Genomic DNA, 22022 nt, shown 5'->3' with positions numbered 1-22022 from the left:
TCTGGGCAGACTCCATATGAGGCCTTTTCAGCGTTGGCTGAAATCCCTCGGTCTGTCCACCAGGTTCACGAAACGCAGAGTGACAGTATCCTCGAACTGCACTCTGGCTCTGAAATGGTGGTTGAACAGAGGTGTTCTGACGGAGGGCGTCCCGATGGGTCTCCCCACAGTCAGGAGGCTGATCACCACCGATGCCAGCCTCTCCGGTTGGGGCGCCACCCACGACGGGAGGACGGCCAGGGGGGTGTGGGATGCCGCGTTGCGTTCCTCCCACATCAACTACCTGGAACTACTGGCGGTGTTCCTGGCACTCCGGGAATTCGAACAATTCCTCAGGGGTCACCACGTCCTGGTTCGTTCAGACAACACCACGACGGTTTGTTACATCAACAGGCAGGGGGGACTCCGGTCTCCTCGCCTGTGCTCCTTGGCTCACAGACTCCTGGTTTGGTGCGACGGCCGCCTGCTGTCTCTCTCAGCGTGCCACGTCCCTGGCCGCCTCAACGAGGGGGCCGACCTACTATCCAGGGGACCATTACGCTACAGCGAGTGGTCCCTGAACCCCAGGGTAGCGGACTTGGTCTGGACCAAGTTCGGCAGACCGGGGGCGGACCTTTTCGCCTCGGAGACGAACAACAGGCTTCCTATGTTCTTCTCTCTGTCAGGTTCCCCTCCACTCGGCCTCGATGCGCTAGCGCATCCGTGGCCTCTGGGACTGCTTTACGCGTTCCCTCCGTTGGAACTGATTCCCCACGTCCTAGCCAGGGTGCGGGATCAGGGATTGGAGCTACTGCTAGTGGCCCCAGCCTGGGGATCTTGGAGACAGGACATAGTCCCTCTCCTGTTCGAAGATCCATGGCAGCTCCCTCCGTGGAGGGACCTACTGACCCAGGCCGGAGGAGAGATCTTTCACCCACGTCCTCAGGACCTAGATCTCTGGGTTTGGCCCGTGAGGGGGCGTCGCTAGAAGCGACCGGCCTGCCTCCAAATGTCGTGGAGACCATCCTTGGCGCCAGGGCTGCCTCCACCAGACGGCGTTATAACACTGCTTGGCATGTGTTTGAGCGTTGGTGCTCGGACAGACAGGAGGAGGTCTTCCCTTTTCAGGCGTCTGTGAGACACATTCTGATTTTCCTACAGGAGTTCTTAGACAGGGGTCTCGGTCTCTCCTCAGTCAAGGTCAACCTGGCGGCCATAGCGGCCTATCATGTTGGGATGAACGACAGACCAGTCAGTGAACACCTGCTGATCCGTCAGTTCATGAAAGGCGTTACGCGCCTCAGACCCGTCTCCAAATCTCTGGTCCCCCCGTGGGATCTGACAATAGTCTTGGACTCCTTAATGAGAGACCCCTTCGAGCCACTGGAAACGGTGGACCTGAAGTTTCTCTCTCTGAAGACCGCTTTGCTCGTTGCCCTGACGACAGCGAAGCGGGCTGGTGACATGCACGCGCTCTCAGTGAGCAGCAGCTGCTTGAGATTCAGTGGCAATGACACCAGGGTCACGCTCAGGCCGAACCTTTCGTTTCTACCTAAGACTTTCCCCGCGGGCTGCTCGCCCGTGGATCTCACGGCTTTCCATCCTCCTCCCTTCTCTTCGGTGGAGGATAAGAGACTACACTGTCTCTGTCCGGTGAGAGCCTTGAAGGTTTACAGGTCAAGGACTGCCCCCTTCAGGCTGGGTGAGCAGCTCTTTGTGGCCTGGGGTTCACAATGGAAGGGTAAACCCATTTCGAAAGTGAGACTCTCGCAGTGGATTGTGGAGGCTATAAGGTTAGCCTATACCTCGTGTGGTGCTGTACCCCCAGAGGGCCTACGTGCACACTCTACAAGAGGTTTGTCTACATCCTGGGCCCTGGCCAGGGGTGTCCCTATTCAGGATGTCTGCGCTGCGGCGAGTTGGTCGTCTCCATCGACCTTTGCCACATATTATAACCTGGATGTGGCCCCTGCAACCCTAGGACATGCGGTCCTGGGGGTTGCCGCCGATCTGAGTCAGGGAGTCTGACTGGTCTTCTCTAGGGTCAAGGGTCCCTTCTGGCCCCCGACCATTAGGGATGGGTGACCATCGTGTCCTCTGACCGGCAGGGCTGGAACAGCAGAGCTGTCGGCCCTGGGTCACGGACATCTTTTCATAAGGTCATGGGTCCCTTTTGGCCCCCGACCATTAGGGATGGATGACCATCGTGTTCCTCTGACCGGCAGGGCTGGAACAGCAGAGCTGTCGGCCCTGGGTCACGGACATGTCTTTCATAAGGTCATGGGTCCCTTCTGGCCCCCGACCATTAGGGATGGGTGACCATCATGTCCTCTGACCGGCAGGGCTGGAACAGCAGAGCTGTCGGCCCTGGGTCATGGACATCTTTCATGAGGTCATGGGTCCCTTCTGGCCCCTGACCATTAGGGATGGGTGACCATCTTGTCCTCTGACCGGCAGGGCTGGAACAGCAGAGCTGTCGGCCCTGGGTCGGGGACATTTTTTATAAGGGATGTCTCTTTTGGGTGAGCACGCAGGGTTGGCCTCTTGGGCCTCCTTTGCGTTTGGTCTCTCTCCAATAGAGATGATCCTAGGGTCGAATTTTCTATCAGCCGAAGGCGATCATACGGGAGCGTTATGTTCCCCATATGACTCTCTCCGAGAGGTACTTAAGATAACTTCGGGTTACTTTAGTAACCTCAGTTATATAAGTGACTCGAGAGAGAGAGTCATTAAGTCGCCCTTCTGTCTTCTTTAAGACGTCAGAAAGCAGGTTGATAGGAATGACGTTGCTCAGGGCGGACCTTAGGTTATATACCCAGTGGGTGGGGACATAACCACGCCATGAGCGACAGTTCACGATCCAATGGAATTGTTCCGTGAGTGTATGTTAGGCTGTGTGCCTGCGCCATCTAGTGGCTTGGACCCCATATGACTCTCTCTCTCGAGTCACTTATATAACTGAGGTTACTAAAGTAACCCGAAGTTACCGGTACATTGAAGTTGGCAACTTGGCATTACAGTAATCTAACCAGTTAGAGATGTATGGACCAGTTTATTTAATTTCTTATGATAAAATGTTAGGATTAGGATTTTGGACATTGAGATCCACAATCACTCAGAGGTTTCTTTTAAGTGCTCACTTGGTTTTAGAGACAGAGAAGCCTAATCAAAATTCAACACTAATAACACTGTTATGTCTGTAGTGTCCATGTATTTCCATTTCTCTTTGTGTTATCACAGTCTGAGGTTGCCCCCACATAGCTTTTGTTTGTCAAATCCACTTTGACAAACAAAAACCTTTTTAATAATAATAATAATGTTTAATAATGTTGTTTTATTCAGTTTAAACCTTTAACTTTTATCACTTTGTTTTTGATTTTATAGATTTATCGTATATGTTTTACACTTTTCTTTAACATAATTATGATTGAATTATGTTTTTTGGTTTATTTTGCTCATCCTCATTGGAAAGCACTTTGTGTCACACTCACACAACGGCCTCAAAAGACAGAGATTACTGGTGTAATCTTACAATGGTCATGGAAGGAGAACAAGGAGAGGAAGGAGATTAAAAGGCGGAGGCGCTAAGCCTGGATGCTTTACGCGTGTAAGCCTGGCCCATGCAGGTACATTAGCTCCACATTTTAATGGTGCAATTTGCCTAATGCCTTCTCGTGGTTGTCAGTCTTAGAACTTTACCTGACCCCCACATGTCTCATCATCTCATCCCTTCAACGTCCTGTTTGGAGACGTTCTAGTCTAGACCCTTAATGATGGGGGAAATGGCAAGTATATGGAAAACAACAACAACAACACAGGACGGTGAGAGAAGCGTGGCAAATGATGGGCATGTTTCTTTTATCCACCCCATCCATCCATCCCACATTCCCATTTTTCTGCCGATCTCGACGGTTCACATGGGGTGCAAATTGGGTGACGAGAGAAGAAGTCAAAGCGGAGAGTCTCTCTCTCTCTCTCTCTCTTGCTCGCTTACAGTATACAATATGTCTGTCTGTTGTCCATCTACAATATCCATCTATTCTACACAGTGTCTGCCTGCCTGCCTAACGCTTATACAGTATATATTTGCTTTGCTTTCCCCTTCTGTCTGTCTGTGTCTACTGTATGCAGCCTCGTTCACCTACAGAACACATCCTTTCTTCCCCTAGATGTCTACATCACTCTGAGGACTCACACAACAGTCTGCTCTCACCTGACTCAACGCTGACGCACACTGCCAACATATAGCAGACTAGCTCTTCTTAAATAGTGAGCTGGTAATTGCTGACACTGCGTCGACACGCGATGAGGTGGGTCTTTTCCTGACGACTGCCTGAGAATGTATCCTCATGTTGGCACCATTTGTAATCATAGAAGCGTTTTAGCTGTTCTTTTTGTTTATCCCCACCTTAGTGTTACCACGTCCTGGGAGGTATAGCGGTAAAGCTTTACATGCCATGATGCCTGTATTACGGTACATACCTTTACATACATGGTTATAATATTATATATAATATATAATAATTATACGCATGCACGCGCACGCACACATTCACACATGGACAAGACCTCACTAAGAATCTCTGGGCAGAATGCTAAAAAATATAAATTATCCAAATTCCACGTGCATATATAGGACTATGCATGCACTCACACACACATGCATACACAGATGGATGCACACGCATGGACATATTGTACACACAAACACACACGTGTCGTCACGTGCATGGTGCACACACACATACACACACACACAAGCCCATTAAAAACAACATATTCACACTACTCCCACACATGAGGGCTCACAAACACATTCACGCGCACTAAAGAGAATGCACGTGCACACACACAGTCACACACACACACACACACACACACACACACACACACACACCTCTTTCATCTGCAGCACACACAACAACCATACATTTCCACCATCACATATCCCAACAGAGGCTTTTATGACAGGGCTGGGTGACATGAAGTCCGCTGGATGAATAGTTTGATAGCCCCGGGCGGGCCAGAGGAAAAAGGATAGGCCGTAAATAGGATTGAAGTTTAAATGGAATAATGCGGCCGGGAAAATAGCGAGGGCCCAGAGTGGGGGGCACACCCCACCCAGAGGTAACGCAGAGGTGACCAGTTCGCCTGCAGAGCAGAGCAGCAACAAGATGAAGACTTCTTTTGGAAGTAAGAGGAAAGACTTTTGAGTCAAAGTTAGAATCTGGTGCTACTGGCAAGGGTGAAGTCAAGTACACACACACACACACACACAGTCACACACTGTCACACACAGCCACACACAGTCACACACACACACACACACACACACACACACACAGTCACACACAGACACACACAGACACACACAGTCACACACAGACACACACAGACACACACACACACACACAGTCACACACAGACACACACAGTCACACACAGTCACACACAGACACACACAGACACACACACAGACACACACACACACACACACACACACACACACACACACACACACACACACACACACACACACACACACACACACACACACACACACACACGGTGTCCCTTTTCTCAAGTTATTTAGAGATGTCTGTATCTGTCTGTCTGTGTCCCTTTTTTGCTTTTCATTGGCCAAGTACTATGACGTCATGTTACTGACACACACCTACACCTACACACAAACACCCCCCCCCCCCCCCCCCAACACACACACACACACACACACACACACACACACACACACACACACACACACACACACACACACACACACACAGAGGAATGTGCAATCATGTGGTCCACTCATTTATTGGCTGAAACACCAACATGCCTGTGGTTAAGGTTTATGTTAGTCAAGACAAAACATCTATTTTAATTGTTAATTGACTTCAGCACATAGCAAACATTCTTTATTCGAAACTAATGAACTGCATTTGACAAAAGCCACAGCCCGTGACTTGGGCTTTAGCATGTTTCTATCTTTACATGCTGCTGTCTGGATAACATGCTTCAAAAGGTGAGAAATGGTGCAGACACACAACAATTAGACCTAGTCGTATATGCCCTCCATAACGCATGTTGAAAGAGCAAGGGAAGGTTGTCCTATTGAACAGAACACTGCAGCGTTTCTCTGATGAGTGGACAGCCCCGTGTTGGAGCATAGAGGTGATTGAGTGAGAGCCGCTCCCAATGGGCCCACATTAAGAACAGAGGACTGCCTTCGTTACGAGTCATTACACAGCCTTATAGCTGATGACATAGGCAGCCAGAAGATTAATAAGCCCCCAACAAGACGGCCCTCCGCAGCATGTTTGGGCAAGGTTTACATGTATTATGGGATATACTTGAATAAACACGCGGCTGCTGCGTGTCTCGTACGACTTTGAGTTAACTGTGGTTTTTGCGTTTTGTGCAAAAGTATGTCTGGTTAGGATCGGATGTATTCTTTTACAAATAAACAAATAAATGTCTGACTTACTCAGTGCTGTACAGTATATCTTAAAGTGATTACACATGGTCAACATTTTTAGACAATTTCCTTTGAGTCATTTTATTTGATATTATAACTGACAGCGATGTTCTGTTGATTCTATTGTGACTTATACATCCACAACCATAATAATGCTTATATACAGAGATATGAGTATCTGTCTTCACACTGCTGTCATTTTGCTCCATGGAGATAAGAGGTTATTGAAGAGCACCTGCTAGCTGCGGCAGCGGCGGTATTATTTATGTCGCTATTCATTTAGCGTTAGCGTTTCTGTCACACCTGTTTCCATTGGAGGCAGTACGGCGTAATTTACATTTTCCACCAATTATGAAAACGGATGTCTGTCTTCGTTCCGTCTCTAACCACTGTATTCTCTCTCTCTGTCTGTCTCTCTCTCTCTCTCTCTCTCTCTCTCTCTCTTACATCAATAAAGTGCTCAGCGAGTTTCACTCAGTGAGCATAAGCACCATTATGGGCACTCCCCCAACGACTGTGGAAAGGGGGATCGGCTTCACAGTAAATTAGCTACAATTAGCGCTGCAGCAGACATTGACAACACCGCGTCTCCCCTAATGCCATTAAATACCCACCCAATCATATCTGAGTTAGTACAGTCCACTGGATCATTTCTCAAATCAATGATCTCAGTAAGTACTCGGTTAAAAAAGAAAAGGGCCTCCCATGCCTGATCAGCTGGATGTGGACAATTAGATTGGAGTTAGGGGACAGCCTTGATTAGCACTTCGCTCTGGGGCAACGCAAGTCATTTATTATGCAGCGCTGCACCACAGTACACTATACCTCGCTGTAGATCGTCTGCAAGCCGTGTTATTCCCACGGCACTCAGGTTAACCAACTGCCTTTTATTATTATAATTTATTATGGACCGTCCTGTTTTGTTTTTGGGGGGTTTTCCCCCCAATTTGTGGACTCAGTCACCCCATGTGTGTTGTTTTTTTAATCCTTCTATTTTTATGAACCAGCGTTTTCTTGACGAGGAGTGCATAGTGGCTAAATCACAAAGGAGGGATTTTGAAATAAAACACAAGACATATTTTATCCTTCTTTAGTTGTAGTTTTAAGCAGGTTGCAGACCCTAATAAGCAATGAATGGTGCACCAATGAGATTATTTATTGTTACCGTAATTAACGACTTCATGCTTGGAAAGCTGTTAGATATGACATTTTGAGAGACTTGACAACGTAACAAAAAGAGGATTATACAAGAGCTCTTATACAGTTGTATAGTGTGTATACTGGGTTTCTCAGGTTCTGGCAAGCCCTAATTCACAGGAAAAAAAATAATAATCTGAGCAGAGCTAAAGCATGGTATTCATATTCACAGCATAAATGTAACCTTTCAGAGCCTTGACATACATGTGAGACCTGTGTTAACCTGAAACGGATAGTATCAGGGTCAAAAGCTCAGAAAAGTAAACTGCAAGGCCCTCGAGGCACGTCATAATAGGTGATATAAGCGTCAGGTCCAGGGTTTGTAGTTGTCAATCAAGCAGCCTCATTGGCTCATTGTGAGCCTGTAGATTGGCTATTTTCACCGTTTCTGAACTCCCGTACTGTATAGCGTTGTATCTACACATGCTGACACGCTGATCCGATCAGCAATTAACTGTAAATGCAGGACAGAGGGGTTATGTAATATCGCCGGTAATACAAGATATAATTGCATGTATGTACCTCGACGGTTTAATGCACACAACAGGCCTGCTCCCCGCAGGATCACGCAGTGCATTCAAGTTCAAACGTGCGCCATGCTCACTCATCCACGGCGCCCACACTGCCACCCATTGCTGCCCAGTCGGGCTGCCAGGTAATAGCCTTGGTGCCCGGGCAGTGTCAACCAGTCCTCACCTCCATGATATTATGCATAAAATATTAATAGAGGCAGATTAGGTATTAAAAGCGGGCTAATGTAGCATGAAATGCTGTGGCCATGCTCTAGCAATCAGAAGAGCAGTGACCTATTTATTTTTTTGCTGGCATGCATGCATAACATACTTCCTCCCAAGGTTCTTGATGTAATGTTAGTGCAAACATGTTTGTGCTCATGCACAACGTGTGCAATTGTGCATTGCACACGTGAAGGCATGCACTGTCAAACACACACACACACACACACACACACACACACATGCATGCACGCACAAACACACGCATAGAGTAAAATCAAGCCTGTTAATTTCTTACTCTTTCATTTCGGAACATGCTGTACAGTACCCAAATGTGTGTGCAAACACACAGAGGAAAAACTGAAGCACATGAGGAGAGGAGAGGAGAGGAGAGGAGAGGAGAGGAGAGGAGAGGAGAGGAGGCAATTTCAAAATTTGAAAAAACTACTTGACCCAGGTTTACAGAGGCCATTCTGGAGCAAACCCTGTCTCCAGCTGATAAATAGACCCACAAGTTAAATTGTCTGGACCGACATGCAGGACATACAGTATCTCAAGTCATGCAGGGTGAAATGAGTGGGGAAAAGACTGCAAATCCTATCAAGAGGCACAGCTAGACCCAAATGAAGGTTGAGGGTCATGGATTTGAATGTTTTTATGTGCAGATTTGCTGTGCTGTTTTGTTTCTTAGATCAGAGTCTGTTTCGTGAAAGGAAAAAAAAGTGAGAAACCAGTGAGGCAAACAACACAGTGCTGTCGGATGTTGCTGTGTATGGCATCACACAACACGCACGCACGCGTCGCACACAACACGCACGCACACGCAGCCGCACACACACACACACACACACACACACACACACACACACACACACACACACACACACACACACACACACACACACATACATTACACACACACACACAGTGGCAGACAGTATGGCAAGTACGTTGATGTGATGTACATGTGTGTGTGCATGCAATTTGTGCTTGTATGCTGTATGCACTATGCACACACACATGCACATCAACATACACATGCGCAAGTGCAAGACCACACACACACACACACACACACACACACCATCAGCAGCAGACAGCATGGCCCTGTCTCCGATCATGGCCAAGCATGGGGTCCACACAGCAAACCATATGAGGCATATGTCAAGTCCTTGTGGGTTCAAAACAAAGCACTGTCAAGAGTGTTCTGCCTTGGCTCTCTCTCTCTCTCTCTCTCTCTCAATCCTCCAAGTCCAAGACAAAAGCCATCATCATCCCTTCACGTCATTCTGTTCTCTGCCCCTGCAGACTGCTGGGAACTGTGTGCGTGCGTGTGCGTGTGTGTGTGTTTGTGTGTGTGTGTGTGTGTGTGTGTGTGTGTGCGTGTGCTATAGCTGCTCCTCATCCGAACGGCTGCCACAGATTTGCCTGGGAGGCTAAATGGGAGACCCTCGACACCCAGGAGACCGAGTCCATTCACATTACCCAGTGTGGGAGAAGCCGCTGCCCGACCCGACCGGCACTGGTGAACGACAAGCATGGCGAGGGGGACGTGGGGGGGGCCGTGGGGGGGGCCGTGGGGGGGGGGGCGTGGGGGGGGGCCGTGGAATGACCTCTCCCTCGCAGTCAGGAGGACTGCAGACTCACTTGTCTTACGCTGCAGTCTGTGACAACTCACCTCTTCAGACCCCACCTCACCCACTAGTTAACCCATTTTGACCCAAGATCAGATTCTAAAAATGTCTTCTACATCCTGACAGCTTTCTGGAAAAGCTATACGTTTCTATGTCAGCTTGTAGATCTGCAATTTTTCAATAGCTAAAGCATAACATAATGCTAACACCAAAAGGGGTTTCCGGCCCAAAATGGGTCAACTAACTACTGTGTGACCGTTTCTGACCGAGGCTATGAGTCATCGAAATGTTTATACTTTTCGTTTTCTTCATGTCATGTAAAAGCAGGGAATCATAGCTTCAATTTGACATATTGGTTGTTCAGTTTGACGCACCAGTTTTGGAGATATCACTTATAGAGTAATGTCTTGCAGAAAACAGCGAGTTGAGAAAACTGAAGCAAGAGTTCACTTATGTGGACTCTAACATGCACCTAACTACTGTACATGTTTAAGCATGTCGATTTCAGCTCTGACACTTATTTCAGACATGCTCTAGTATGTGAAGAGTTTGCCTGTGCTATTAACTCATTTTGTCTCACAGTCTCTGTATCAAAAAGAGTGACCTGTATGTCCCTGTGTGAACGTGTTCAATGATGATCGTTCATGAACCCGTTCATATTTGGGGGCGAACGTGAACTGAACGTACTGTATTTCTGTTTGATGATGAACGTTACTGTGAACGCGTTCATTCTGGACGTGCCTCTCTCACAGTATAACTTCGTTCAAGAGTGTGCCAGATTTCCATAGAGCCTTCTAGGCTATTTTTTCCAAAGGAATTTATTTGGATAATGGCAATGGACATATTGTAAAAGTTGTCACTTTACTAATCCCAAATCCCAAATTTTTCTTAAGGTTTGGACTTTATTCCCAATAGGAAAATTCACTTTTTTTTTTGTTTGCATCATTTACAAAATTAATTTTCATGATCCTGAATTAGCAGCCCATATACCAATTCAGAATCATGCGTCAGTGTGTGCGCGCACACTTGTGCATGCAGTGTGTGTGTGTGTGTATATTTGTGCATGTGTATGTATGTATGTATATATGTATGTCTATTTTGTCAACATTAAAATAGCATACATAGACACACATTCATTATTTCAATCAAATAACGTGCCGTGCATGACCCAGAGACAGAGAGAGAGAGATAGGGGGCGGGGTGGGGGATGTGGGGGTAACGGCATATGATGCAATTAGTGTACACACAAAATATGATGGATCATCAGGCGAGGGACCCTGAAACGCAACGGCCTCGTCTCTCTCTCCGCCTGTATCGTCAGGCAGCTTTAATTAAACAGCCCTCTGATGAAAGGGAAAGTAAATCTCATTTTACAATCACCATGGTCTTAAATGTCTCATTCAATTATCAACACGTAAAAGAACGGCTGCAACAAAGTACAGCAGAGAGAGAAATAAAGCATTATTGTACATATCGTGCCATGTCAAATAAGGCTCCCCATTATCTGTAGTCACAAAGTATTTCCCATGCCTGTCTCTGTGCGACAAAAAAAAAGAAGCTTAATAGTAAAAAATACGGCACATTTTTGTGTGTCTACTTTGCTCCAGGGCAGTGTTAGACTCTGGGGCTTGCTAACCTCAATAATCATAATCCAATATTGCAAAAAAAAGTAGCTTTCTGTATACTAAACCGAGGAATATGGGACTATTAGCCAACCATTATTTCCCTTATGTGTATGACTCAACGTTCACAGCATTTGTCCTCCTCGACTGTCATTTCATGTACACTGATGTAGACAGATAACTGTAAAAAGAAAAAAAAAGTTTTATAGAAAAGGAATCATGGTGACAGCTGTAATGCATTCTCTTTTGGAGTATAAAGGTTACGGAGCGTGTAATATCACGTTTATTGGAAAGTAGAACAGTGAAATACATTATAATCTCAGTTGATATTTTGTATTATTATTATCATTGCATAAATAATAATTTCTGGATACATGTCATATCTAAAAAAAAAAAACTTCCATGCGAGGAAAAATGTTGTGAAATACAAAAAATAACGCATTTCTTCTTGTCTTATAACCAACCCCCACCCCTGGCACACCCCTATCCCCTACCCGTTTACCCCCAAAATGTGATGGATGGCTTTTGTTTGAACCCCACAGAGAGACAGAGATATAATGAAATTAAATCAGCGACCGTCGTATATTCCACACATCCTACTTGTCGGGAACCATTGAAAATGACTCTCATAATCCCTTCACAGCAGGCAGGGAGGATATCTCCTCAGTGCCCACACACCCACACCCAATATGGCCACCTAGACTTTATAATATATTTGCTTATTATTCTGTCTGCAGTATATCCGCCAACAAACGTCGTCTGATAAATAACCATTTGCTGCTTAAAAATGTGTCTGTGAGGCACAGTAGTAGACATACAGTGCATGTGTGTATACGAGTCAACACACACACACACACACACACACACACACACACACACACACACACACACACACACACACACACACACACACACACAGTACCCATACAGTGTTACATACTTAACCTCCCTCCCCATTCCGATTGTGTTAATGGTATTCCTGGTCTTTAGTATGTAAAACTGATATGATGAATGGTCCCAGATAGAGACCAGTGTGTGATAAACACAGTGGTGGTGAATGGCTGCTTGGTGCAGGTTTTAACACGACGTCTCCGGTTCGCCACAGAGCTGACCCGCGAGGCCCTTTCGCTTAACGACTCAGAGCGCAAATGATGATAAACTCCTGTAAATCCTTTCCACCAGTGAGTGGAAAGCAGTACCTAATGATGTTCAATGGGTGTTGCTGAACAGTAAGGACAACAACTGTATTATACCAATGCATCTTAAATGGGCATCCCTAAGGAAAAGCCATCTGAATTGTAAATTCCAACCGCCGAGGCTCATTTTTCATACGGGAAAAACCATGCGGAGAGGACGAACGACAAAACTGTGTACTTAAACCATTTTGGGCGGGAACCCAAAATGGGTTATTGTTAGCATGTTAGCATTATGTTATGCTTTAGCTATTGAAAAACAGCAGACCTACAAGCTCGTAGCGCGCCACTCGAAAAATCGAAGAATGACTGACATAGAAACAGCTTTTTCAGAAAACTGTCAGGATGTAGAAGACATTTTTAGAATCTGATCTCAGGTCAAAATAGGTTAATGTGGGTTTGGAGGGTTGGGGTGTAGGGGGGGGGGGGGTTGGCTTTATGTACACTTACTTGAGTGTTGTCAGATGTATTCCTTTACACCAGTGTTTCCTATAAACATATAAGGACCCAAAATGGCCTGCAGATCTGTTTTACTGGGCAGTAAAGAATAAGTAAAAACTAATCTAAAAATCAAAAATCTTCCAAAATGGAAGATAGAAGATTAAGCTTCTGAGCTTGTAGATCGACTATTTTCACCACTTTCATTTATTGTTATATTATAGTGTCATCCCAGAGAGAAACAACATTTCTCTTTAGATGTTGAAGCGGAAAAGGTTTGGGAACTTCCTCCTGATCTACATGTAAAAACTATACTGTGTGTAAAAAAAAAAGTAACCCTCCTACATGCTCCAGGTCAAACTACTTAGATTCATTTCACAGAAAGGGATCCTTCACATGAAATCCATAAAGTTTCGATTAAAACTTTAGGATTGCAGTTTTTCCTATATCCTCTACTTGCAGTATAGAAAGTCAGCTTTCAGAATGATTTGACCAGTCATCATCTTATACTATCCTCCATTTCTTTACCGGTACAATCACTTAGTTTTTCTGTTTGCATATCAGTTTCTTCAAATGAAGGCTCTCTGCAGATCCTTTTAAAGTGTGTTTTTCAGATGTGAGAGTGGACTCCTGCACTCGGGTGGCCACAAAGGCTCTTTATGCACACAGGCCAGTAATTAGCCTGAACCAGAGAGACCTCATTCAACCACTATTATGAAAGAATAGCTGGCATGTGGTCTCTCTCCTCTTCTGAAAACTGGCCGGCCATCTAGGGCCACAAATTGCAAGGGGGGACAGTCAGCAATCCAGGCAGCGAATGAAAGTTGGCTGGACTTTAAAGGACTGTGTTGGATGAAAAAAGGTGGACGGGGTGCAGGAGACTGAAGGTATGGAGCAGATGACGGAGGAACAAGGGGCTCTCAAAGTGGAACATGATCTGATAAGGCTTGGAAAGCACATGGGGGCCCAATGACATCTCTGCCATGGGCCTTTCAGCGCCTGTGACTTTAGCTGCCGGACTAGCAGCTCCCCCGGGAGGCTTATATTGGGGCGAGGTGCACGTATACATGCACGCACGGGCTGGAGTCGAGGGGGTTGGGGGGGGGGGGGGGGGGGGGGTTACCGGGTAAGTTGTCCTGGGCCCTAAGCTGGGGGTGGGGGGGTGGTAGAGGGATGCGGGGTCGGATGGCAGGAGTGCCCTAATGGTCAATTGTTTTGGAATATTTGATTAAACGTCGGAGAACTTTGGCCCGGGACGGCTGGTGCAGCAGTCCGGGCACTTGGGCTGCGGGTACAAAACCACGAATCCCAATGACCTTTGCTGCGTACCACTCTCCCCATTTCCTGTCATTCTACTGTATACTAGTATCAAGTACAATAAAAAAAGTCAGATCTTGTCAGATCTCGTCCGGACAAGATATAATCTTGTCCGGATGAGATATTATCTTGTCCTGACGAGATATCATTTTGTCCGGACGAGAATAAATTTTTCTTACCATGGCCACTCAGCGTACAATACTAACGTCAAATGCTTTCTCTCTCTGGCGTGTGCGCACACACGCACACCCCACACCCACACCCACACACACACACACACACACACACACACACACACACACACACACACACACACACACACACACACACACACACACACACACACACACACACACACACACTCAGAATCAACTCTATTGTCACATACAGGTGCAACGAAGTGGGTAAAATTCGTTTTCGTGCAAACTCCAGCATTTTTGTTGTAGGCAGGGAGAGCAAAGACAAAAATCAATCAACATTAAAGAGAAAGACGTCAAGAACAGGACAAAAATCTAAGGTACACACACACACACACACACACACACACACACACACACACACTCGTATGCACCCATCTCCATGTAAGCTGAAGACAGTATGCCACAGAGCCACCGTAGGGCTGGCTACTAGCGTGTCACCAGGGGCGACAAGGCCTGTCTCTCCTAAGTCAAGGGCTATCACTGAGCTGTTGAGTCTTTCAGCCGTTTGCCACCTTGAAAGCACTGAGCCGTGTCCTCTGAGGCATGTAAAAGCAAAGCAAACACACACACACACACACACAGACAGGACACACACACACACACACACACACACACACACTCCGAGTACTCGTTGCACAGTGCCTGATGTTGAGGGAAGGTGTGTCACATTGCGATTGAGGGCCAAGCTACTATCATGTCACTAGGGTGGACTGGGGCTGTCATACACACACACAGACACACACACACACACACACACACACACACACAGTCACACACACACTAGACAAATGCCAGGCCTAATGCCCTTTCTGCTTGTATCTGCAGGCTGTGTGACAGACCTATACACCAGGGAACAGTTTTGTGTCTTTGGCTGTCAGTCGTGTCCACACCTTGAAGGGAATATGCTGAGGCTAAGCACATTGTCCTCCGGCGCAAAGGGACACGCGCACACACACACACACACACACACACACACACACACACACACACACACACACACACACACACACACACACACACACACACACACACACACACACACATGCATGTACTCACACACTCACTCACGGCTCATGCACACACGAGGAAGAAGAATATGCATGCGTATGCACATACTATATACATGCACAGAGGTGTGTGCACAGATGTACGGCATCTATAAATGTTCATAGTTTTTAATTGTTACGTTACTTGTGTACGGGTAGCTACTACGAGTAAGCACGAAAAAGAACCAAAACGAAAGAGGAAGAGTGAAAAACAAAAGCAAAAAAGAGTAAGCTGTTTTGTACTGATAGGATAATAAGATTTTAAATAAATAAATAAAACGTCATCATGTGTATGTGCATATGGGCTTGGTATACTGCATTATATACACCAACAGCATTTTTAAATAAAATATTTGTATAACTGAACTAAATAGCGGCCCGAACTCTATATGACTATGAATCTAAAACTGTCTGTCTGTGTGCCTTTCTGTCTGTGTTCTTATACCCATATATGGGCATGGATGATGTCATCCATAATTATGACATCATCCAGGAAGGACATCGTACTGTAGCAGCGACCTTCCAGCACTGTGACAACAGGTACAATACAATGGGTCTTTCATAATAATGGGTACTGCATAAAGGCCCAAGGGTATGCATTCTCATAGCCCTATAGCGCTGTACACACATGCGTACAACACACACACATGCGTACAACACACACACGCGCGCGCACACACCATGCATGCATTGCACATGCTTGTGTGTGTGTGTGTGTGTGTGTGTGTGTGCATGTGTGTGTGCCTTTTGGCCTAAAATCACATGCAGGCAAAATGGGGACGCACGCCGGTTTGGAAATGGTTTTGTCTGTCTGTGGTATTCATTGAATTAATATGTAACCACCACTGAAAAGAATATTAACAAGAGCTTGTGACCACGACTTCAGGATCAGAGACCTCCCTGCATTCACATATCACAGCCACTGTATGCCACTGTCTGTAATCGCCTCTATACTTGCTAGACCGCGGCATCAGCCGTGAGTGACAGCCACTTCTTGTTTGCAATCGCCTCCATATAAATACTGTACACCTGTGATCTCCCAGACTGACCTGTTTGTTCTGCTTCACGTCTCCCTCTTTCCTCTCTCTCTCCTTTCCTCTGGAGGGGGGGGGGGGGGGGTGAAGGAGCCATGACGACTGACTGCTCCTGCCCTGAACAGAGCAACAATGTCCGCCAGCTCCTGAGACTATGTCACTGTCCACAGCTCTCCTATGAGACACAGAGAGTAGGGGAAATGGTAGCATTTTATCATAATTGGGTTATTATTTCCATTTCCTTGAAAAGTAACAGTTTTGAACATACAAGGTTTCTTCTGACCGACAGTGACGATATGAAATGAACATGGCAGAAGAATTTCACAGAAACAATTTGATGCTGCTGAACTTTGTAGTAAAATGATGTCCGTATAGCTTTGAAGACATTGTTTTTTCATTTTAATTCCTGGGTACCTCTCAGAACAAGCACCGTGGTGCATCAATGGCTGATGACTAAAATAATCCTCCAGTGACTAATTTTAATTACCCAGCATGCAAACTGCAAAGTGATAACATGAAACAAACGCATCCCAACGTCAGAGGTCTTTTGCGCTCAAAGACGCCTACGGTAAAACGAGTACAAACAAACAAACATGTCAAGGGTAAACAAAGGGTTAATGAGAATGAACGCCACGACGAGCGCTTTGGACGCCAACGTCTACACCCTCCGTGTCCTGAAGCGTCCCTAGATGACGTCACCATGTCCCTCCAGAAACTGGGTTTCAATCTCTCTCTCTCTGATTCTCTCTCTCTTGCTCCTGACCTCGGCTGCATGGACCCCTTCCACCGTAGCCCCCGTAGCCCCAACGTCTCGGCCGCGGCCGTCCCTCCCTCCCCGCCCCTGCTCTACTCTGTCCCTTCCCACCATGCAGTCAACCGGCAGCCATCTGTCTGTTGGTCCGTCTCCCTGCCCGCCTCATTTGGTTGCTCAGTAGGACTGTGTGGAATCTCCGTCGCCGGTGAGCTGTTCTTATCAGACCCATGCAGAGGGCCTAATTAGTCGACAGAGCCCTAGGACTCGCCTGGCGACTCCCGGAGCAGACTGACATACGCCACCGCTTGTTCAGCCCCCCCCGCCACCCACCCACCTCTCCATCCAGAGGAAGTTAGAGAGGAGGCCGATTGGGACCAAGACGGTTCCCCACTCCCCTCTCGCCCCCCGCCCTCACACATCAGAACATTTGTGTCAAAAGCTAATTGTTTGCCGAAACATAAACACGTTTCATCCGTTATGTTAGTGTGGCATTTGCATGCTTATTTTATTTAACACACATGTTTTAGATCTGATTATTAAGTACCAAAAGTAATCTACGAATGGGCTAAATGGGATATACCAACTTACAGTGTCCGTTAAAAGCCACTAGTAGTAGTACACTCACGTTTTTGAGATATTTATACAAGACATGGACTTAGTCTCTCAAGAAAGACTGTGAGGGTGGCGGGGCGCTGTTTTTCTTTTGTTTTGCCAATGGGTACCCAGATTGGGTCTACCTGAATCTGGCTGCACTTTTTTCCACAGAAGTACCACTACAAAACAAGAGCTGTGGATCGAGCATTAACTATAAAACAAAACTATGTTTTACAAAAATCACCCGCATGGTGCATGGTACTATAACAGGACAATGTTTTTATATTAAGTGTATTTGTAAATGTTCATGGATGTTGTAATACATTGTCAATGGCCTATATGAGCCGTGCAACCTCTTATTCCACTCAGGAATAAGATGTAGGATGACCCAGGATGTAGGATGACCCTTTGAGAATGACGAGGAGATAGGACAGACCAGAGGGAGGAGGTGTTAGCAGAAGAATGAGAGGAGGAAAGGGAGTATAGGAGAGGGGGAAGAGAGGAGGGGAGGGGAGTGGGGTTTGTGGACCTATGAAGAACACGTGGACAATGGAGACCCCTCTCAAACAATTAGGGTCACTTAAGTGGAGGGGTCTGACGGAGGCGGTTTTGGGGTCACACAGTGTTTGCGATGCGGTGTGTGTGTGTGTGTGTGTGTGTGTGTGTGTGTGTGTCTGTGTGTGTGTGTGTGTGGGGGGGGGGGGGTTGTGGGGGGAGGGAGGTGGAGTGAATCCGCAGAGAGGGGAGGATTAATTGCTGTGATGTGGTTGGAATGGGAGATGACAGCCGGGTGAGATGGAGCTGGCAGAGCGAGGAACCGGGAGTTTGGAGGAGGTGGGGAGGGGAGGGGGGGGGTCGCCTCTACCGATTGATCCATGCAGGGCCGCGATGTGGTGGGTGGGGGGGGGGGGGGGGGGGGGGGGAGAGAGGAGGGGGGCTAATGAGGCATCCCTGCAGGTCAGGGATGGCATCACCAGGCTCCTCCCCTCCTCTGTTCCACCCTGTCGTCTTTCTTTCTTTCTTTCTTTCCTTGCACTGGGTGACTTGCGATGGCACATTATTACGATGGCGTGTTGGTCCGACTCGCCCCATTAAAATGGTAAAATGGTGCATTTATACATAGCGCCTTTATCCAAGGCACCTTACATAGATTGTGCATTACATCCATCGATTCACACACATGCATACACCGATGGCGGGGGAAACCATGCAAAGCACCAACCTGCACATCGGGAGCAGGTTCAGAGTCTTTTGCTCAAGGACACTTCCACACTAACTCTGGGGGAGCCCAGGTTCGAACTGGGAACGGTTCCCATCCAGCCACTGTACCCCTGAGCCACTGCCGTCATTACTAACCCTAACCGCACGCGAAGCCACGTTGTCTGACTAATGCGCCATGATCGGAATTACGAGCGGATACCCCACCTCAAGTACAGAATGTCTCTCTCTGTTCTTCTGAACACAAGAGAACGTTCTCCCCAATAAACTTGGCGAGTAGTACATTCTTCACAATGATGCAAGACCGCTCTTTCATTGTTTTTGAATTGAGAAATGGCCCATGTCTACCGGATGGGCACGTACACTATACAAGTACTATACATATACACTTGCCAAATAACCCCACATTAAAGCCCCTACGAAGGAAATGTCAACACATACATCATCAACAAATGTTCTGCATTGAAGACAGACATTATTCATTATACCAAGACAGTCTATTATTCCGTTTCAACTCAGTTAAACTCTCTATATCTGACCTTACAACAATAGCCTGCCTGGATAGAACCTAAGTGGTCCTGTGTATATTTGTCATACATGAAAAATGCCTCTGAGCCTCTGACGAATTAAAATATACAAAACACACACACACAGTCACACACACACACACACACACACACACACACACACACACACACACACACACACACACACACACACACACACACACACACACACACACACACACACACACACACACACACACACACACACACACACACACACACACACACACACAATCGTATTGAAGCCCCAACTAATGGGGGCAGATAAACAGAGTTCATCCTCCCTCTCCATTGGTTAGAAGTGTGTTTGTCTTGGCGGTGACACCGTGACAGGGCCCAGGGTAAAATACAACCCGTGCACTGAGGTAAATGAAAGAGATGATTGCCTGTGCTGAGGCTCAGTCAGTGACTTCCCAACTCACCGCCATTCATATAGCTTAAGGTGTGCTTGTTCATGCAACAAGGTCGGCCAATTACCCCACTCTCTCTCTCTCTCTCTCTTTCACTGTCTCTCTTTCTGTGTGTATGTCTCTCTCTCTCTGTCCCTGTCTTCCTCCTAGGGCCCTTGGGCTGGTGATTATCAGAGGTCGGCGTTTCCTCCATTTTGAAACATTTATGACAGATGGCGGTGGCTATTGAGTTAAAAGTGATTCCCTCATCGTATACAGGGACAAGCAGGGTGGCTGGCTGTTTGCTGGTATACTACTGTACTTGTGTGTGTGTGTGTGTGTTTGCGTCGCTAAGCGGTTTTGTGGGAATCGCTTTGGGGTGAAGCTATCTGCGATGTAGCCCAGGAGGGTCCACGTCATATAGTATAAGGCAATCTAAGCAATTATTACTGTACATGTTTGTTTATTTGGAGTGAAGTGTTGTTATTTTTCCCAGGCCCAGATCGGCGTCGATTTTTCGAATGCACTCAAGGCTTCTTTACTAGACTTTCGCTCGTCCTCTTCGGCGAAGTCTTCTCTCGAGTCTTTTTTCCTCTACCCTGTGAAAAAGTTTGTCTCTTTAGATGTGTGGAGATGAAAGGGCCGCACCGTAGCAGCGGGCCTTAAAGAGACTCCGAAATTTACCTGAGGAATAAAGAGGGTTTCTCACGCAGAGGCTATGAGGGACACTCAGGCACCCTGCTGGGGAAGTGGGCATTGATTTGAAGATGTCTCCCTTTCATGCTCTCTTCAAAACACACACACACAGACACACACACACACACACACACACACACACACACATTATGCGTGCATGTACATAGAAATTCACATTCATATAATGTGCACATCCACACACATGCATACACTGCAGAGAGACGTGTTAATACACAAGACGGAGACCTGCACACATTATAGTACACGGCACAGCTACACGAACGCACACACTTAATCATTCGGTGGAGAGTTGTGTGCAGGTGGTTCAGCAGAGCAGAGAGTCAAAAGCTTGACTTAAATGAGAGAGAATGACCGCTGGCGCTGCGCTATGACAGCAGTCTGAACACAGGCCACTCTGACTAATTGGGCTAATTTGGCAGCGAGGGAAGCAAAGGACTCTCAAAGGACCGAGTGGCTACTCTTTTCATCATCTCTCTCTCTCTCTCTCTCTCTCTCTCTCTCTCTCTCTCCTCATCTGAACTTACTCTCTATCGCTCTTTAACTCTCTCGTCCCTTCTTTCTCCTGATCCTTGCTACTCTCGCTCCGCTACACTGTCTCTTTAGCTTATACATTAATGCCTGTACCCACCTCTATTTTCTAATCACGGTGCAGATGAGCCATCCGAAAGTACCTGGCTGTCAATTCTCTGCAATGTCTGTTTCACAGACATGCAGAGAAAAGTTTGTTTCTAAAGCCTTTCATATAGCGCCCTCACAGTAAGGATACGGATTTGATCAATCGCTTTGCTGCACATACAGGCTTACTATAGCCGTATACGTGTGCACTGCTTACATTTATCTTCTTCTTTAATATTGTTCGGTGTGGCTTTTTGCCCCCCCCCCCCCCCCCCCCCCCCCCCCCCCCCCCCAGAA

This window comes from Protomyctophum bolini (assembly GCF_963924005.1).
Source record: "Protomyctophum bolini genome assembly, chromosome: 21".
Lineage (NCBI taxonomy): Eukaryota > Metazoa > Chordata > Actinopteri > Myctophiformes > Myctophidae > Protomyctophum > Protomyctophum bolini.
Note: the sequence above shows the minus strand (reverse complement) of the source record.